At 44.1% G+C, this 17,722-nt stretch overlaps 1 long non-coding RNA gene across 1 annotated transcript in view; it reads right to left on the reverse strand.

Annotated features, from left to right (window-relative positions):
* LOC118899302 overlaps positions 1–17,722 on the reverse strand; it is a 58,837-nt gene that overhangs the window by 35,178 nt on the left and 5,937 nt on the right. The window contains exon 2 of the long non-coding RNA XR_005020925.1: positions 4,593–4,645. This is a non-coding gene — a long non-coding RNA (uncharacterized LOC118899302). The remainder of the gene's footprint in view (positions 1–4,592; positions 4,646–17,722) is intronic.

A 17,722-nucleotide genomic window follows, 5' to 3' on the forward strand; every position in this document is an offset into this window, starting at 1 on the left:
TTATAGTTTTCTGAGTACAGGAAGAATGACCTTATTCTTATTTTATAAAATAACACAGCTAGCATTTCAACTTTTACTTTGCTCTTTCTTCATTGTTAGGCTCAAGGGCTACTTCCTCCATGAAGCCTTTCCTCATGCAGGGCCTAACTCCCCATCACTTATTCCTATGTCTGTGGTTTACATGCATTATATTGTACTAAGATGATCTGTTTCTGCATCGTTCCCTCTCTGAGAGCCTCTAGAGGCAGGCACTGAGTCTGATTTATTTCTGTATCCTCAGTTCCTAGTATAAAATAGGTGCTCAGTGAACATTTGATGACCTGAGATATTACAGACCATAGCTCTGTGATTCTGTTTAATATCTTTTGCAAATCTATAGCAATTTCTCAACACTTAGAACCTAGGAAGAAAGGCCAGTATTTTTCTGGAACTTTTGGCCTTCAAAGGGTTTTGGAACTAACAGGACTGGTTTAGGATGACTGGATCTGACTTTCCAATATTTAGAGACCAAGATTATTTTAAACATGTATGGAGGAGGATAACAATTTGCATTTTTCATTAATAACTGGGATGGAGTTTGCATCCATGTTCCATCTCACCCATTAGCTGAAAGATGTTGGTTCTTTAGTATAAGAAGGAAAGTTAGAAACTGGTCCAGCCTTCCAAGGGCTGACTAGGCGTGCCCTTCTGTTTCCACTTAAGTTCTGCTGCAGTCATTACTCAGTGATGGTTTTCTGCCTCTGCCAGGCCCAGACTCAGGGGGCTATTCTGAGAGTGTTCCCCTTCGCTCAGGTCTGAGCTGAGCTCCTGCACAATGGCCTGACTACACTCAAACTAGTTATGGAGCAGCTGGGGACATGCCACCCGGATATGTGCAGCATCAAGGGCTGCAGGCTGTGGCTTGGGTAGATGGCTTTGCTTAGGGCTGAGGTATTTCATAAGGGCTCCCTTTCTGCTCTTGGAGGCCTCTGGCTCTGAGATGTGATGACCCCAGAGATGCTCCCTGGGTCCTCATTCCTTCCCCTACTCCTCCAGCAATTAGACAGGACAGCTGATCATCTGTAAGAAGATGATCATGACATTCTTTCCTCTTCAGCCCCTTCTTCTGTTCCCTGAGCCCAGCCCTGCATTCCTAGGAGGTCCGGCAGTGATTCTGTCCTGAGAGTCAGGCCAGTATGGCCTCATGTCAGCCCGATTCCTTCTACCTGGGCTCCAGATCAGCCCAATGGCACCTACACCTTGCCTGCTGCAGTTCAGAAATGCTCTCCCTGGCCTAGTCTGAATTGTGGCTTTCGGTTCAGCAAGCCCCCCTTTCAACAGCTCCTCGCCTGCTTCACTAATAGGCACCAACCGCTGACTGCAATCACCAATCTCGGGTCTCAGCTGTGGGACTCGATTCATCCTCTCCAAACACATGCCCTCCAAGGGGGGCAGACACCATTGTAGTTGCTGAAGAGCCATTTCACATATGCTCACAGAACGTCCTCCAATTCCACATAGGAATGGGCTCCATAAAACCTTTGTTCATTAAGTGTTCCAGGGACCACAACAAAAGGACTTAGAATTAACCAGAACTGATTAGAATTGGACCATCCAATTCTTTGATTAAAAAGTGCAGGGAAGCTGGTTGTCTGGGCAATCAGGGTGGCTCTAAAATGGGCAATGTTGTATTATAATTCGAATAAACTGCTTGACAAGGAATGAGCACTGTCCGTGCAGAGGGAAACCACAATGAGGGGGTGTTACCAGTCACCCATGCTCTCCTTGGCCCACCATTTTGGAAACCTATTGCAAATGAGGAGGAGGTACAGGGATGGCTGTTTGACAGTTCCTGCCACTTTAAGGTTTAATTGTGCAAGAGCCACTGGTTATTTCCTCCAGGAATTCATATGCCATACGGGCACTTGCTACCAGGTGAACTTAGTGCCTAAATTATGGTTACTGAATTAGATTTTTCTTGGATGTTTTAACTGAGAGAGAACACATGATCCAACGCAGTGGTACCCCACTTTTTTGCATGTCAGAATAACAAGGGGAGTTTAAAATTCCCATGACCATGCTGCACCCAGATCAATTAAATCAGCATCTCTCAGGGTGAAACCCTCTCTGGCATTAGTATTTTTAAAAGCTTCCCAAGTGACTGAGAGCCACTGTCTAGTCACTTACACTTTTCCCATCAAAATCCTGTATTAAAATAATTGAATTGTTACTAAATATACATAAAATGATAATTCAGAATTAATAGTGAAATAAATATAACTACGTTAAGTACAACATAGAGATTCTCATGCTAGATTTCAATTGCTATCGATTATTGCTCTCTGTAATTCTGGTTTTCTTTATTCTCCTTTAAGGAAAAGCCCTGAACTTTCTCTCACTTATTCTTGGTGCTAAAAAGTCCTAGGCCATTTATGAGAAACGGATCGAGTGCTAAAAGCTGAGAGGAAAGTTCCATCTCTGGAGTAGAGGTCAAATTTGAAAACCACTCCCAGAATTTAAAGAAAATATGAGTTGAAAGAGATGGAAAAGCTGATAACAGATATGAAAACTCAAAGACTAAGAAGTGGGTCAGAAACTGTTAAGAAAATTACATGAAAAACAATTGAGTAATTTTAAAAAACGCTGAAATTAAAGATTAACCATCTTCGGATCATGCAGATCTTAGATGGTTTCACAGAGTTGAAGTCAGAAAAACTGATCAGCTTGAATCCACACCTAAGTGTTGGCATTCAAACTAGACATAGACTGGCCTGGTCATTAAAAACCTGCCTTGAATGACTAGAACTGGTCTCACCTATGTGAAGGGAGGCACATTCTGAATTTCCATGCCTGTTACTTTTTAAAAATTTAATTTTTATTTTAAAAAAGTAATATGACTATATAGTTTAAAATGGCAAAGAGTACTCTACAGATTTTAATAAAAAGCAGCTGTTTTATGCCTGTCCCCAGAAACCCATGCTTGATTTCTGCTTCCTAGAGACACATTTAACTCTGGTTATTTCTATAGGCATTTATATCCTTATTTATAAATAACAGGCTTATACTGTTATTTCTTACACTTCCAATTTTAGATGCTTCCTATTAACTTCCCATGATGGGAGATGAAGACATCTTCCAGTTCTCTTCCTCCTTTTCTCCTTCCCACTCAAACTTCTCTCCATCATCCTCTCCAGAGAGTTACACCATAATTCTTAGTTAGATCAACACTCAATATTTACCTGCTTATGACCATTTAATTAAACCACAGATAGCCAATAGGTAACCTATGACTACATTTCCTTTCTTTCATGGCATTTTGTTTTCCTTGGAGTTAAAAACTGTCTTATTTTCTCAGTTTCCAGGGATTTTTTGGTGAACATATTCCCCATTCCCCCCAAACTCTTCCACAGAGCTGTAAAACTCCTTGGAGTAAGTCAAGCAAGCACATGAGGGAATCTAGCAGTTCCCTTTCTTTCCCTTGGTACATCCCTCCCACAGCCCTCTGTCCTCTTGATGTGGTTTGGACTGGTTGTTCTCTAGCCTCAGGAACAGCTGAACTTTATTGAACCCCCCTTTCTCATTACCATGTTGGGTCCTTGTTTCTAGAACTCAGTATTTTCCTCTGTCTTGTTTTACTCTCGCTTTGCTGGAGTATATCCTCCAGTTTCTTTTTCAGAAAGGGTGCATGTAGCTAAATTCCTTGAGACCGTGTGTGTCTGAAAAGGTCTGAAGAAGAGCAAAGGTGGTGGGGGGAAGCTGAGCAGGGCCAGAGCACCAGGCCCGTGGAGGGCTGGAGGCCCAGAACCATCCCAAGGAGGCAGACAGGCAGTGAGAGATGGAACTGTGCTGAGGATCCAAGCCCCCGGCTCAGTGCCCCATTGGAATTCACTTACAAAACACAAGCTGAAAGATCCAATTATTAAGAATTTCAAAGTCAGAGCATTAAACCAGGCACACAGGGCCATGAGTGTGAAACCCCGTGTGACTGCACATGTAACACATCTATGAAGCCAGCCCTGGTGGGAGAAAAAAGATTGGCTTATGTATTATACCATGTTCTCCAACTGACCCTATCCATCCAGAAGAAAATGAAGAGAACTTTAACTCCTTCTACATAGTAAAATAAATTTCAGATGGATTAAGCATTTAAATGTAAAGGATGGGCAAAATAATACAAGGGCAAAATTTAGGAGAACACACTTATAACTTGGTGGCATGGGAGATCTTTAAACCAAGACAATAAACGCAGATGCTATAATGGAAAAGACAGTCACATTTACTTGACAAATGATAGACTGGGAAAAAGCTGTAGCATATGAAACAGATAAAGGATTAATGTTTAAAATATGTAAACACCTCTACAAACTGATAAAGAAAAACATCCCGGTTGGAAAATAAACAAAGAATATGAATAGACAATTCGTCTAAGAGAAAAAATCCAGATACAATGTGAAAGATGTTAGGAAAGTGCAAATCAGAGGGACAATGAGATAATACCTCTCACACACCATACTGGGAAAAATTAAACAGAGGTAATAATTAGTAGAGGTTTTTGCTGCGGAAAGGGCACTCTCATATAACTGGTAGAAACGTGAATTGTTAAAAGCACTTACCAAGGGGAATACACATGCTCATGATGTAACAATTTCATTTCTGGGGATTCGTCCTGCAGAAATTAAGAGACCAAGAAATAAGGTTGTGTCCACAAATGTGTTTATTGCAATACTTTTTGTTGTGGCAATAAACAACAATAACAAAACAAAGCTACAATTAAGAATAACAAAAAGTAAACTAAATATCCATCAACATAAGGATTGTTGACCAAACTGTAATATATTCATAATTCAATCATTGTGTAGCCTAGAAAAAAATGAGTTCTATCTATACCAGTTGACACAGAGAGATTCAGTTAGGAGGGAAAAGCAGGATATAGAGAAGGGTATACAGTAAAATCACATTTTCTTTGTGTTTGCAAAATAATGCCTAATCCCCCAAATTGTGTGTGTGTGTATAATTTCATGATTGTGTGATAGTAGAGAAAAGTGTGAAGACACACATCAGTTTTTGATCCTTGATTTTGCTGGGAGTTGAGAAGGAGGAAGGTAAATGGGAGGATAGGATGGAGGTTGTTTTGGTGAGAAGAGGTGAGTCTGAACTCTGAATGGAATGCGGATGATTGCACAATGGAGAAACCTTTAGTGAAAGCTTATTCATTTGAGCTGGGCTTTGGCTGTTGCTTTCATTTCTGACACTTGGGTTCCAGGGTCAATAACAGTCACAGTAAAATTTAATTTCAAGGATGTAGTAGTCCCAGAAGCAAATAAGCTGAAAAACTTAGGATACCTTTAGAGGAATCTGCCTAATGTTAGATTTCTTCTCTAAAACAATAAATTTGAGAAGTCAGTGGTACAATGCCTACAGAAATAGAGAACTCTTACCTAATGCTATAAACTGAATGTCTGTGTGTCCCCCACCCCCAATTCATATATTGAGACCTAATGCCCAATGTGATGGCATCTGGAGGTGGGGCCTCTGGAAGGTAATTAGGTCATGAGTGTGGAGCCCTCAGGAATGAGATTAATGCCCTTAGAAGGAGACTCCAGAAAGTTCCCTCCTGCCCTCCACCATGTGAGGTTGTATGAACCAGGAAGTGAACCCTCACCAGACATGGAATCTTGGACTTCCCAGCCTTCAGAACTGTGAGAAATAAAATTTCTGTTGTTTATAAGTCACCCAGTCTATGGTATTTTGTTATAGCAGCCCGAATGAACTAAGACACCTAGCCATGTTGTCATCAATCCATGGCAACATTCTCTGATCTCCAAAGGCTAAGAAAAGGTACCACCCAAGCACCCTTTCTATAAAATGACTCAAATATTTTTTCCAAATTACATGAAAATGAATCAAAACAAAAATGCAAGATGGGAAATTTGGGATTGGAAAGAAGCAGCAGCAAGCACAAAAACCGGTTAAAGAAACAAAAAGTTAATAATAACTTCTAACCGCTAATGAGAGAGGGTTTGATACAGATATTTGTAAATAATTGCTACCATGGCGACAAAATGGAATGTAAAATCCTACAACTTTAAATATTTATTTACCTATTTATTTGTAACAGCATTTTCAGGTGGTAAAAGAAAATAAGCTCACTGTAATTAATTAATTTTTTTTTGTAATTAATTTTAAAATGTGGAAAAAATTATAAAGAGTATTTATATCCCATCATCCAGAGGGAATGCTGTTAATGCTGTTTTTGTGAGTTTTTCTTTCTCTGTGTGTCTCTCTGTGTTTAAAAAATGGAATTTTATTACTTATGCAGTGTAATATTCTATTTGATTCACTTTATAATATGTTATGAATATTTGCTCAGTTCATTAAATATTCTTTGAAACGTTGATTTTAAGGGACTTTATAATATTTTATTGTAAGGAGTACCATAAGTTATTTAACCGTTTCTCACTGGGCAACATTTAGGTTGTTTCTAGTTTTCAGGTATATTTAAGAAAAATTCTGGTACAAACTGCTTTATTAATTATAATTATTCTTAACTGAATAGCTAATAATTTTCTTTACATAGATTCTGAGAAATGGATTTACTGGGTCAAGAGATATAAACTATTTTTAAGTCTCTTGATGCCTGTTGCCAAATAATTTTCCAGGAAGTTAGTTCCAATTTATCCTCCCACTAGCAGTGCATGACAGTGCTCATCTCCGTGTACCCTTCAATGTTGGAGTAAGAAACGAGAGCTTTGCCAATTTGATAGGTAAAAGGTACCATTTCTTTAAAAGTTCTGTATAATCTTTCTTTTAAAATCAATATTGTAGATAATTTGGAAAACACTGAAAAACATGGGGAAGAAAATAAGTATATTACTCTTGAAAATACAGAGCACTTTCACACATTTTTCATTGAGTCCTCCAAACAACTTCATGAAGTACAGCCTTTAGTGTTGCCCCCACCTTGCAGTTATTCCCAATGCAGATCAGAGAGGTTAAGGGAGTTGCCTACATCACACAGCTAGTGAGAGGTGGGCTGGGCACTACATCAGGTCCTTTTTAACACTTAATCTCATGCTTTCCCCACTATACTAGTTGCCCCTGGAGGGGCTGGAGATGAGAGGTGAAGTGTACCTAATATATTCCTGATAACTCAGAGCAGGGAATGCATTGTTAGGTCCCAGGAGACTTAGTGGGGAGTCTGGAAGCCGTGGGAAGAAAACCCAGAACCAAAAGCCAGGAGCCCTGGGTCCCAGTCCCAGCTTGCCCGTGGATTTGATCTGTGACATGGAAGTCACGCCTCCTTTCTAAATCTCAGTTTCACAATTTTATAAATAAGGGTTTTCATTGGATGGTCTCACAGGCTGTGACTCTAGGAGGCAAAGCCTGTGTTCTAAAGAGGTTGGCTGGAGAGATGGGCATGGATGCCAGGGTGCAGTTGGCTGCTGAGTCTTTGATATTTGGCCCAGCTTGATCCACATCTGCTTTGGAACCCTAGCGGCAGGGTCTTCATTCTGCCTTCAGCAGGGAGAGGCTGCTTCCTGGACCACATTCAGGGGAACCAGGCACTGGGAACAACAGAGCAAACGTCCCCTCTATTGGTGACCCTTAGCAGAGGTCAGGGAGGGTCATCTTCAGGCTATGCAGGAACCCTGGCAGCCCTGCTAACTGTTCCACTCTGGGATCCTCTCAACTTTGCTTCCAAAATGAAAATTTGGAAGGACATGGGTCAGATCACAAGAGATTGGCCCTGGTGGGAGCATAAGCTACCTCTGGATTCACAAAACTCTTCTGATTTATAACAGAAGACCCAATGGGGAGGTGAAGCTTGGGCCTTTCAAAGATGCCTAGTTGGGAAGATCCTTGTAATCTGTAGGAGGTAGCCTCTCTCACTTCCCAGATCACTTTGGCAATGAATCTGTTGTTACCCCCACTTGTGGCTTTTTCCTCTGCTTCCTCCAAATACATAGCTTAGATTCTCTGGCCTCCTTTAAAACTCTGGTTTCTTGACTCCAGGTGCTGGCAGGCCCTGGCTCTGGTCCTGCATCCTCTTCATACCGTAGACAAGCTCTCTCTTCTTGGTTTGGACATTCCTTCTCCCTCTCCCGCTAGACTCTCTGCTTAGGACAGATCTATTGGGTTAGAGAAACAACCTGAGAATGGCACACTGGGAACACCCCCTTCTACCTCTGCTTTATGGTTCACACCAGGTCTTGAGAATCTGGATTTCATTTTAGTTTTCCCCTTGTGTTCATAACTTTAATTTTAGGAAAAAGTTTGTGATCTATATCCACATAGCATAGTCTTGGTAATGAAATGACCACTTAGGATGGTCTTAGATATTACATTTGGGGTTTTGCTTAGACCTGGCTATATACAAAGACAAAGCATGGCAGCTGTTAGGGGTTGGTATGTTTCTACGATGTATAAAGTTAGGGATCCAGGAATTCCCATATCCTAGCACTTGAAATTCCTAAGGGAACCTGTATTCTGCAAATATTCATTCATCAAACAAATATTTATTGAACACCTGTTACATGTCAAACACTGTGTTGGCATACAGTAGTGAACAAAATAGACAAAAATTCTTGCTCTCACGGAGCTTTTGTCATGGTGGGAGTGGGGATAGGACACAAGGGGTGGGGGGCAGCTAGGGGACCAGGCAGGAGGGTGAGGGGCACAGTTTGTATAACCCCAGGGGCAGACTGTCTGCATTTCACAATCACATAGATAACCAGACTGGCTGGCCCTGCTGCAGTCATTTGAAAAGATGACCATTGTTTTTTCATCTTAGGTTATTCATAATCATAGCAGCCAAAACTGAATGCATACTGTATGCCAGGCACTGTGCATTATCACTCCCATTTTACAGATGAAGAAACTGAGGCACGGCATGGTTAAGTAATAGTCCCAATGTCACACAGCTGGAATGTCCATCTGACTCTAAAGATGTGCTCTGGAACACTGCTGATGACTGCCTCCGCCCATCTCTGAATGGGAGTGCTCAGCCCTGGAGGAAGGCCACTGGGCCTACACAGGAGAATGGAGGCAAAGCAGTGGGGATGGCAGGGAACTGGCTTACATATCATTCCGCGTCTTATTCAACTTACTCGTTTCTGCACCAAGGCCACCAATAAAGACTGTTTATAAAACAGTTAGAAAGCACTGAGCTGATCTCCCTGTGCTATGCAGCTGCTTCCCACTAGCTATCTATTTTACATTTGGTAGTGTATATATGTCAATGCCACTCTCTCACTTCATCCCAGCTTACCCTTCCCCCTCCCCGTGTCCTCAAGTCCATTCTCTACGTCTGTGTCTTTATTCCTGTCCTGCCTCTAGGTTCTTCAGAATCGTTTTTTTTTTTTTTAGACTCCATATATATGTGTTAGCATATGGTATTTGTTTTTCTCTTTCTGACTTACTTCACTCTGTATGACAGACTCTAGGTCCATCCACCTCACTACAAATAACCTAAAGAGGTGGGATAGGGAGGGTGGGAGGAAGACGCAAGAGGGAGGAGATATGGGGATATATGTATATGTATAGCTGATTCACTTTGTTATAAAGCAGAAACTAACACATCATTGTAAAGCAACTATACTCCAATAAAGATGTTAAAAAAAAAAAAAGCAGTTAGAAGAACTCTCTCACAGAAGCTGCTGGTGACAGCAGCCGGTTGCTAGGTGTTGCTAGGGCAGCTTAGCTGGGAGTCTGGTAGTGAAGTAATTAAGCAGGGTATTTAAATTACCTCAGCTGATTCTCCCCAGAATAGGCAGTTGCCTGCATGAAGGGAGGTGACTAAGTTCCATCTTTCCTCCCAAAGACAAAACAGACAGGAAACCTTTTGAAGATGTGTAGGAACACGTTGTGGTCTGGGTGGTGAGCTCCTCTTCATCTCCCCCAGACTAGCTGGGCTGGCCAGGTGAGACAGGGGTGTTCAAAGGTGCGTGTGGGCAGATACTAGCAAGGGCAGAGCATGATGGGGGCCTAGGGATAGGCTGGGAGTAAGGGCAAGAGCCAGAAGCCAGGACCAGAGCTGATAGAAACCAGAGAAGAATGGGCAAAATAGCAGGGGAAAACCCCCCAAACTAGCCACCCACATCAGGTATGAGGAATCACCAGAATTTACAATGAGATGGAATGAAGTTACTGAACAGGGCTAGGAAGGGATTCTAAGCTGTGATATCAACCCTTCCACTTCTGGTCTTAACAGAAACATTTACTGAGCAAAGTGTCAGGCCCTGTATTAAGAGGTTGCATAGATTTAATATAATTGTATTGAAGGTATGCAGTATTATGCTCCCATTTTACAGAGGAGGAACCCAAGGATTACTCTTCTTGTCCAAGGTCAATCAGTTAACACTGGATTCTGGAATCAAACCCATTTCTCTCTAGCTCCAAAACAGAGACCTTTAACCACCCCGCTAGTTTGTAGTTACTCTACTTATGGGAATCTCCATGTCCAGCTTGCTTTAAAAGCACTGAGCTACCTCTGACACTGCCTGTCCTGGCCAGGCTTGGCTCAGGACCTGCCATGGGCTGGGGTCTGCAGGTGTGAACACCAGTGTGGCCAGCTGCAGGTTTCTGGGGGAAGACCAGTGTACAAGGAGCGAGGTAGGGGCCAAGAGCATGCATACTGCTGGTGAAAGAGGCTGCAGAACATGGTGAGTTCTGTGAGAGGTGAGACAGTGCTTGGAGGATGCACAGAGGAAGGAGGGAGTGAGTAATGAGTGGCCCGAGGCATGCCCTTGACATTTTCCTTCGATCTCTGTTTTTCATTCTCCAGCAAGCTGTGTAGTTCCCAGAGATTTGGCTAGCTTGTTGAAGACCTGAGCAAGCTTCTGATGCCCTCACACTCACTTTGCAGTGGCTTTGGAGTCTTGCTGTGGAGGCTGTAGTCATTCTGGCCTTGAATATTTGAGAAAATATATGAGAAAAAATTTTTCCCATAAATATGGTGATGAGAGTCAAGAGAAGTCACAATGTGTATTAGTTAGCTTTTGCTGCCTGGTAGATCACCACATTCTACCCCATTCTCTCATGCACCCCATTAATACGGCAAATCTCATACAGTTTCTGAGAGTCAGGAATTCAGGAGAAGTTTAGCTGGGTGGTTCTGGCTCAGGATCTCTCATGAAGTTACAGTCACGATGTCAGCTAGGGCTGTGGTCTCATCTGAAGGCTTGTCTGGGGCTGGGGATCCACTTCCAGGATGGTTTATTCACGTGGGTGTTGGCAAGAGGCCTCAGTTTCTCTCTATAGGACTGCATGAGTCTTATATAGGACTGCCTCTCGTAATGACAACTGGTTTTCCCCAGCGTGAGTGTTTGGAGAGAGGGAGAGGGCAATGCACTTTTTGACCTAGTCTCAGAAGTTCCATACCATCACTTCTGCCATATTTTATTTGTTGGAAGTGAATCACTAAGTCTAAGGGGAGGAGAAATAATCTACACCTCTTGAGTGGAGGAGTATCAAAAAATCTGGGACATATTTTGGAGACCACCACACTGTGCAAACAGAAACCTGGGTGAAAAAAATTACATGGCCAAATGCAGAGATGGGGAGTGGGCAAAGATCCTCCAGAGATGGCTGCTGGTGCTAGGCAACACACTTGCGCTCTGCACACAGGGGAGAGGGGGCTTGTGTGCTAGTCTCTGGTGACTGCTACCATCCAGATGACAATGATACATTCCATTTTCTCTTTGTCTGAAGAGAAATCTCATTCTGTGCAAGCCAAGCTGTTCATGGATCTTTCTATCTATTCACCCATTCATATGGGACCCAGGGCATGATAACAGCTATTCAAACTGTGGAATGTTAATTAGATGGAAAAATGTACACACCAGCTATCTCCATTTCAACTGAGAAATCTGGCTGAGGTACATAATTTGCTTCAATGTCATCTGTGTCAGGATTTTGAAAGGGTGGCAATATATCACTGTGTTAGACAAAAGGTGTGGGATAAAAGGAGAAGGAACTATTCATGGCAACATGGGTTTCAGGATATTAGTAAGTGCAAATATTTGCTTCTCTATGGAAGCATTAAAGCTCCCTTCTTATTTCTTGGTTCTCATGCCCTAAGTTATTTGCTTTCTACTACTGACATTGAAGTAGAATATTAGATCATCTTTTGGCTCTGAAATGTAGCTTGTGCACTTGCACAACGGGCAAGTGCAACAAACAATCTCAGTGCTGACTAGTCCCCCCTCTGTCTTGACTGTGATTCGGGGAGTCTGTAATGAAAGGAGTGACTGATAGCCAAGTGTGATATTAAATAGGCTGCAGAGGCAGAGCTCCGAATCATCTTCACTTTGAACTTATCTCTCTCCCTTCCTCCTTTCCTCTCTTCCTCCATGCTACAGTAGCTACACTGATGAGGAGATAGGTGCCTGGTGACTCTTCCTCACACGAGGAGTCATTGGTCTTGCCTCCGTGAACCTTGATCCTAAGGCAGTCTCAGTCACATCTTGGCAAATAGCTCAGACACCTCTCCTGTGGAAGAGGACATCGCCAAGAAAGTCACAACTGCCTCCCAAGTAGAAGAGGTGATACAGGCTCCCTGTGGAGGGGACAGGAGAGCTGTCCAGAATTTCTACGGACTTACAGTGAGCAGAGCATGCTCAGGAAGGGCATATTTCATAGGACCAAACCATACTCCACGCAGATTCCTCTCTACTCATCAGGGAGGGTGTAGAACTTCAACGACATCCCTTTTCTAGGTCACAAATATTCCACAAAAGGGAGAACAGACACCTCTTTCCACATCCTACCCCATTCTCTCATGCACCCCATTAATATGGCAAATATGAGTTTATCTTGGGGGCAAGAACTAGTTTGGAAGGAAACTGACCCTTGGGTGGTGAGATGTCTCATTTTAGACACACCAGAGGAGCATCCACTGCAGCTCAGAGGGGCCGACCTGCCTCTGTTTCTTCTACCCCCCTGGCATCACAGGACCAGAAACAACTCTCTCCCTCCCAGGGGATTCGGTGGCCTCTGTGTAAACTTGGCGAAAAAGGGAGTCACAAGCCCACACTACTTCCCTCTAATTTCTAAAGCCAGATCATCAGAGGTAATGGATGCGAAACTACTTTCACACAGTGGGACCTTGATCAATATTTGTTGAATAAATGAATGAATAAACTCTAAGGTGGTGCAAAAGTACAGCAGTCTGATTATAGCTATTTATTTCATTGTCAAAGCATGAAAGGGTTTGGGTTCTTTCAGAAATCACCCTCCTGTTCTCTTCAGTTTCCACTCCAAAGCCAGGGAGGTCGTCTCAGAGGAGGTGGCATTTGAACTGGGTGTTGAGCGGATCATTCATACTTTAGGTCAAGTGAATTCAAATTCACATGTTCTGTGTATGAGCAGGTGCTGGGTTAGGGTAGGAAGTTACTGCAGTGTAGGGGTTTAAATAGAGGGTTCCAGACAACATCTGGATGTGAATCCTGGATCCTCAATTACTGACTGTAAGTTGCATGAATAGTATAATCCTCACCTTCCCAATTTATATAACGAATTTAATAGTAGTACCTTTCTCAGGAGCTGTTGAGAGGATTAATTAAATGCAAGTGTGCATACAAGTAATCAAGGTATCACAGCATAGTAGGTATACACATTGGCTTGGCACACAGACTGTGCCAGCAGCCCTGGATTTGAGTCCTAGCTCTGCTACTAGAACGTGTGTGAATGTGGGTAAGTTACTTAAGTTTTCTATGCCTCAGTTTACTCCTCTGTACACTGGTGATAATATATTGTGGGGATTGATGTAACATGTATAAATAACTTAACACAGCGCCTGGGACACAGATAACAGTCACACTTGTTAAGAGGAGTATAAAACATTAAGAGCGGGCTTCCCTGGTGGCGCAGTGGTTGAGAATCTGCCTGCCAATGCAGGGGACACGGGTTCAAGCCCTGGTCTGGGAAGATCCCACATGTCGCGGAGCAACTAGGCCCATGAGCCACAACTACTGAGCCTGCGCATCTGGAGCCTGTGCTCCACAACAAGAGAGGCCGTGATAGTGAGAGGCCCGCGCAACGTGATGGAAGAGTGGCCCCCGCTTGCCACAACTAGAGAAAGCCCTCGCACAGAAACGAAGACCCAACACAGCCAAAAATAAATAATAAATAAATTTTAAAAAAAACAAAAAACAAACATTAGGAGCACAACCCATGAACCAGACTGCTGGGGGTGAATCCCATGTCTGCCATTCATAGCCAGGTGCCCTTGGCTAAGTCCCTTAACCTTTCTTTGCCACGGTTTCCTCAACTATAAAGCAGACATAATAAAAGCACTTGCTGTGTAGGGTTGTTGTAAAGATGAGTTAATGCATGTAAAACAGTTAGTACCATAAGTGTTAGCTTATTGCTATTGTACCGATTTGGCTGTTTTCCATTCACTTGCTTTTTCCCTGGGACATTCCACCCACGGAAGGTTCTGTCCCCAGTGTGCCTTGCAGGTTGCGTAGCTAGGCTGTCCTAGAGACATGGATGGAACACAGGCCTGCTTGGCTTCGAAGTCCAAGTGCCTTAGCTTGTCACAGGTCACTCCATCCACTTGTGGGAAAGGCGAGGAGGAAGAGTGACTTCTGCGGCTGTGTTTTAGGGGTTGGTGGGCCAGCAGGTGTGTCTGCTCATAATCTACTCTTCTTGCGCATAACTCAGGAGGAGGCCTTGGAGGCACCTGCTTCTGCCAGAGGCAGGGGCTGTTGGACCTTCCCAACGTGATGGGGCGGGAAGCCGGCTCTTCCGTGGCTGTCACCTGGTAGCCTCCAGTCATGACAGGTGTGTAGCTCGGAGCCCAGACTGATGACAGCGAGGGCAGGAGGCTGCAGTCATCACTCAGTGGCCTGATCATTGGGTATTTCTATAATGACAAAGCATAACTGCTTCTCTTGTCATCGGTGTAAAGCATTTCCAAAGCAGTGATTTCGCAGGAGGGGACGTGGCTGTTATCCACCTAAGACCATGGAAATGCCCAGCGTTGGGGAGGCGAAGCCTGGCTGAGTGGGGCCATCTTGCTGCACTGCTGGCCTCTGGGTATTCAGCGCTGGCATTGTATGCAGAGAGACCAGCCTCCTGTCGTAACATTATCACTGTTAATTCTGCAGAAGCGTCAGGTTGAGATGGTCTTGGATACTTGCAATTTATTATTTGGCTCCAACCTCTACTATTTTTTAATTTGACCAAAGGACAATTGTGAGACATAAACGTCAGTGGAAAGTCCAGTCTTTCTTAGTCTGCAAAATGCCTAGCATTCAAAGTGAAGAATAATCTTGGAAATTTATTCTCGGGCCTCTGGCCTATTACCTGAGCCCTGAGGATCAGATTGGGGGTAAGAAAGCTCCAAAAGGTCTGCTTTGGCCTCCAGGATGTCAAATCTCTGCTGTCCCCCCCAAATCTAATTCCTACGAGAGAAATGCTGGAAGATAGGCTGAAACCATCCTTGTCCTAGGGCATCTAGGGGCTGCGGAGGAGGAAGACAAGGCCACAGGTAGAGAGAATATCACGTGTCATTGAACGTTTCTGAGCTGGGCGTCCATTTCCTCATCTGCAAAATGGAGTAATTGTGAGGATTTATGAATTAATGCTTGCATAGCACTTAGAACAGTGCTTGACACATGACATGGGCTGCCTGTAAGTGTCAGCTACGAAGAGTATGTGTTTCAGACCTCTCAGAGTTTGAGCCCTTTCCAGCCTAAGAGATGCCATGGAGATGAAGATGAAAACCTCTCCAAAGGGCCAAATCATTCTCTCTGTCTTTTATTTTTCCTGGGAAGATCTCCCTTCAGTCTCTGTCCTGGTAGCCCCTGCCCTCCCCAGGCCCAGCTGCTTCCAGGGAGGACATTTTGCCTCCAGGGCCAGACCCACCCGGTTGTGGAGCTGGCTCTGATTCAGCTCATCCGTTCATCCAACACAGTACCAAGCACCAGTGCCAGGTGCTGGTGACACAGAGGTGAAAGGAACGGGGCCCTTGCACTCAGGAGCTCACAGTCCGCTGGGGAAGATGGGCCTGTACACAGATCACAGCCATACATTTTGACAACTCTGAGGTGGCTGTAGGGACAGGGTGCCAGGGGAGAGTCTGAGGTGGCAGGGGCTAGCTGCCCACCTGGAGGCACAGGAACATGTTCCGTCCAGGAGTGACCTCGTGGCTAGTTCTCACGATGGGATGAGTGGAGTGAGGTGTACCATTTCTGGCCAGGGATTTTAAGAAGCAGATATGCCCCTTCCAGCTCCTCTCACCCCTCCCATCTGCTGGATGCAGAAGACTCTGAGATTCCAGGGTTATGGAGCCAGAAGATTCACCCCTAAATTTCCATGTGAGGGAAAGCTTCCTGCTGACTAGGGACACTACATTAAACTATACTGGGATGAGAAATAAACTTCGAAGGGGTTAAGTCACTTACATTTAGGAATTTACTTGTTATCTAGGATTATCCTAGTGGACACAGATGTCTAATCCAACTGGTGGCTTCAGGGAAGGATTCCAGGAAGAAGTGACCCCGGGTCCTTGGTGCTAGCTGGGTAGACTTATGGGGACAGTGGCCGTGTTGAGATGAGGGGTGGGTGGAGGGAGGTGGGGGAAGCTGGGAAGATACTTCAGGCAGACAGATCAGAATAAATGGAGCATGGAGAGTGTGTGTGTGTGTGTGTGTGTGTGTGTGTGTGTGTGTGTGTGTGTGTGGTGTGAATAACAGGCCATTCAGTGTTGCTGGACTATAAACAGTGGGGCAGAGGGCAGTAAATGAAGCTGCAGGACTTTGTTGAGGACCACGTAGGACCTCGTGTTCCAAAGAGTTACAATGACTCCTATAGACCACAGAATGGCTTAAGGTGGGCAATAGGACCAGATTTGTGATTTCTAAAGATCACTTTGTGGGAAGTGTGATGAGTGGATTGGGGAATGTGAGACCAGAGAGCAGTAGGATGGGAGGTGGTGCAATAGTCCAGAGGGGGATGGGGGTGTTGTGCCTGGGCCGGTGGTGGAAGGGGCAGAAAGACCTGGTGATTGGTTGGGCTGGTGGTGGGGAAGGAGGCACATGAGATGAAGCCTGGGTTTGTAAAGCCATCCATAATTTTTACTCACGCTACAAGTGGATAGGAAGGGGAAACTGGGATTAAATATTTTGTGATAGGCAAGCCCTTATTTTTTTTCTCTTCTTTCTTTTTTTTTATTTATAAATTTATTTATTTATTTCTGGCTGCGTTGGGTCTTCATTGCTGCGTGCGTGCTTTCTCTAGTTGTGGCGAGTGGGAGCTACTCTTCGTTGCAGTGCGCGGGCTTCTCTTCGCGGTGGCTTCTCTTGTTGTGGAGCATGGGTTCTAGGCACGTGGGCTTCAGTAGTTGTGGCACACGGGCTTAGTTGCTCCGCAGCATGTGGGATCTTCCCAGACCAGGGCTCGAACCCGTGTCCCCTGCATTGGCAGGCGGATTCTTAACCACTGCGCCACCAGGGAAGTCCCTTCTCTTCTTTTTAAGTTAACTCTCTATAGCACTTACTAGGGGGCAGGCACTTTTCTAAGCCCTTTACATATATTAACTCATTAATCTTAATAATAACTCCACGGTGGGTACAATGATTAGACCTATTTTACAGATGAGGAAACTGAGGCACAAAAGGTTAAGAGACTTGCCTAAGCACAGGATTTGGACGCAGGAAGTCTGGCTCGCAGTCCATGCTCTTAGCTGCTGCGCTGTTTCTTCTCTGGTACGTAGTATGAGGTCCCAGTTAGAGTGCTT

This window comes from Balaenoptera musculus, chromosome 8, assembly GCF_009873245.2.
Source record: "Balaenoptera musculus isolate JJ_BM4_2016_0621 chromosome 8, mBalMus1.pri.v3, whole genome shotgun sequence".
Lineage (NCBI taxonomy): Eukaryota > Metazoa > Chordata > Mammalia > Artiodactyla > Balaenopteridae > Balaenoptera > Balaenoptera musculus.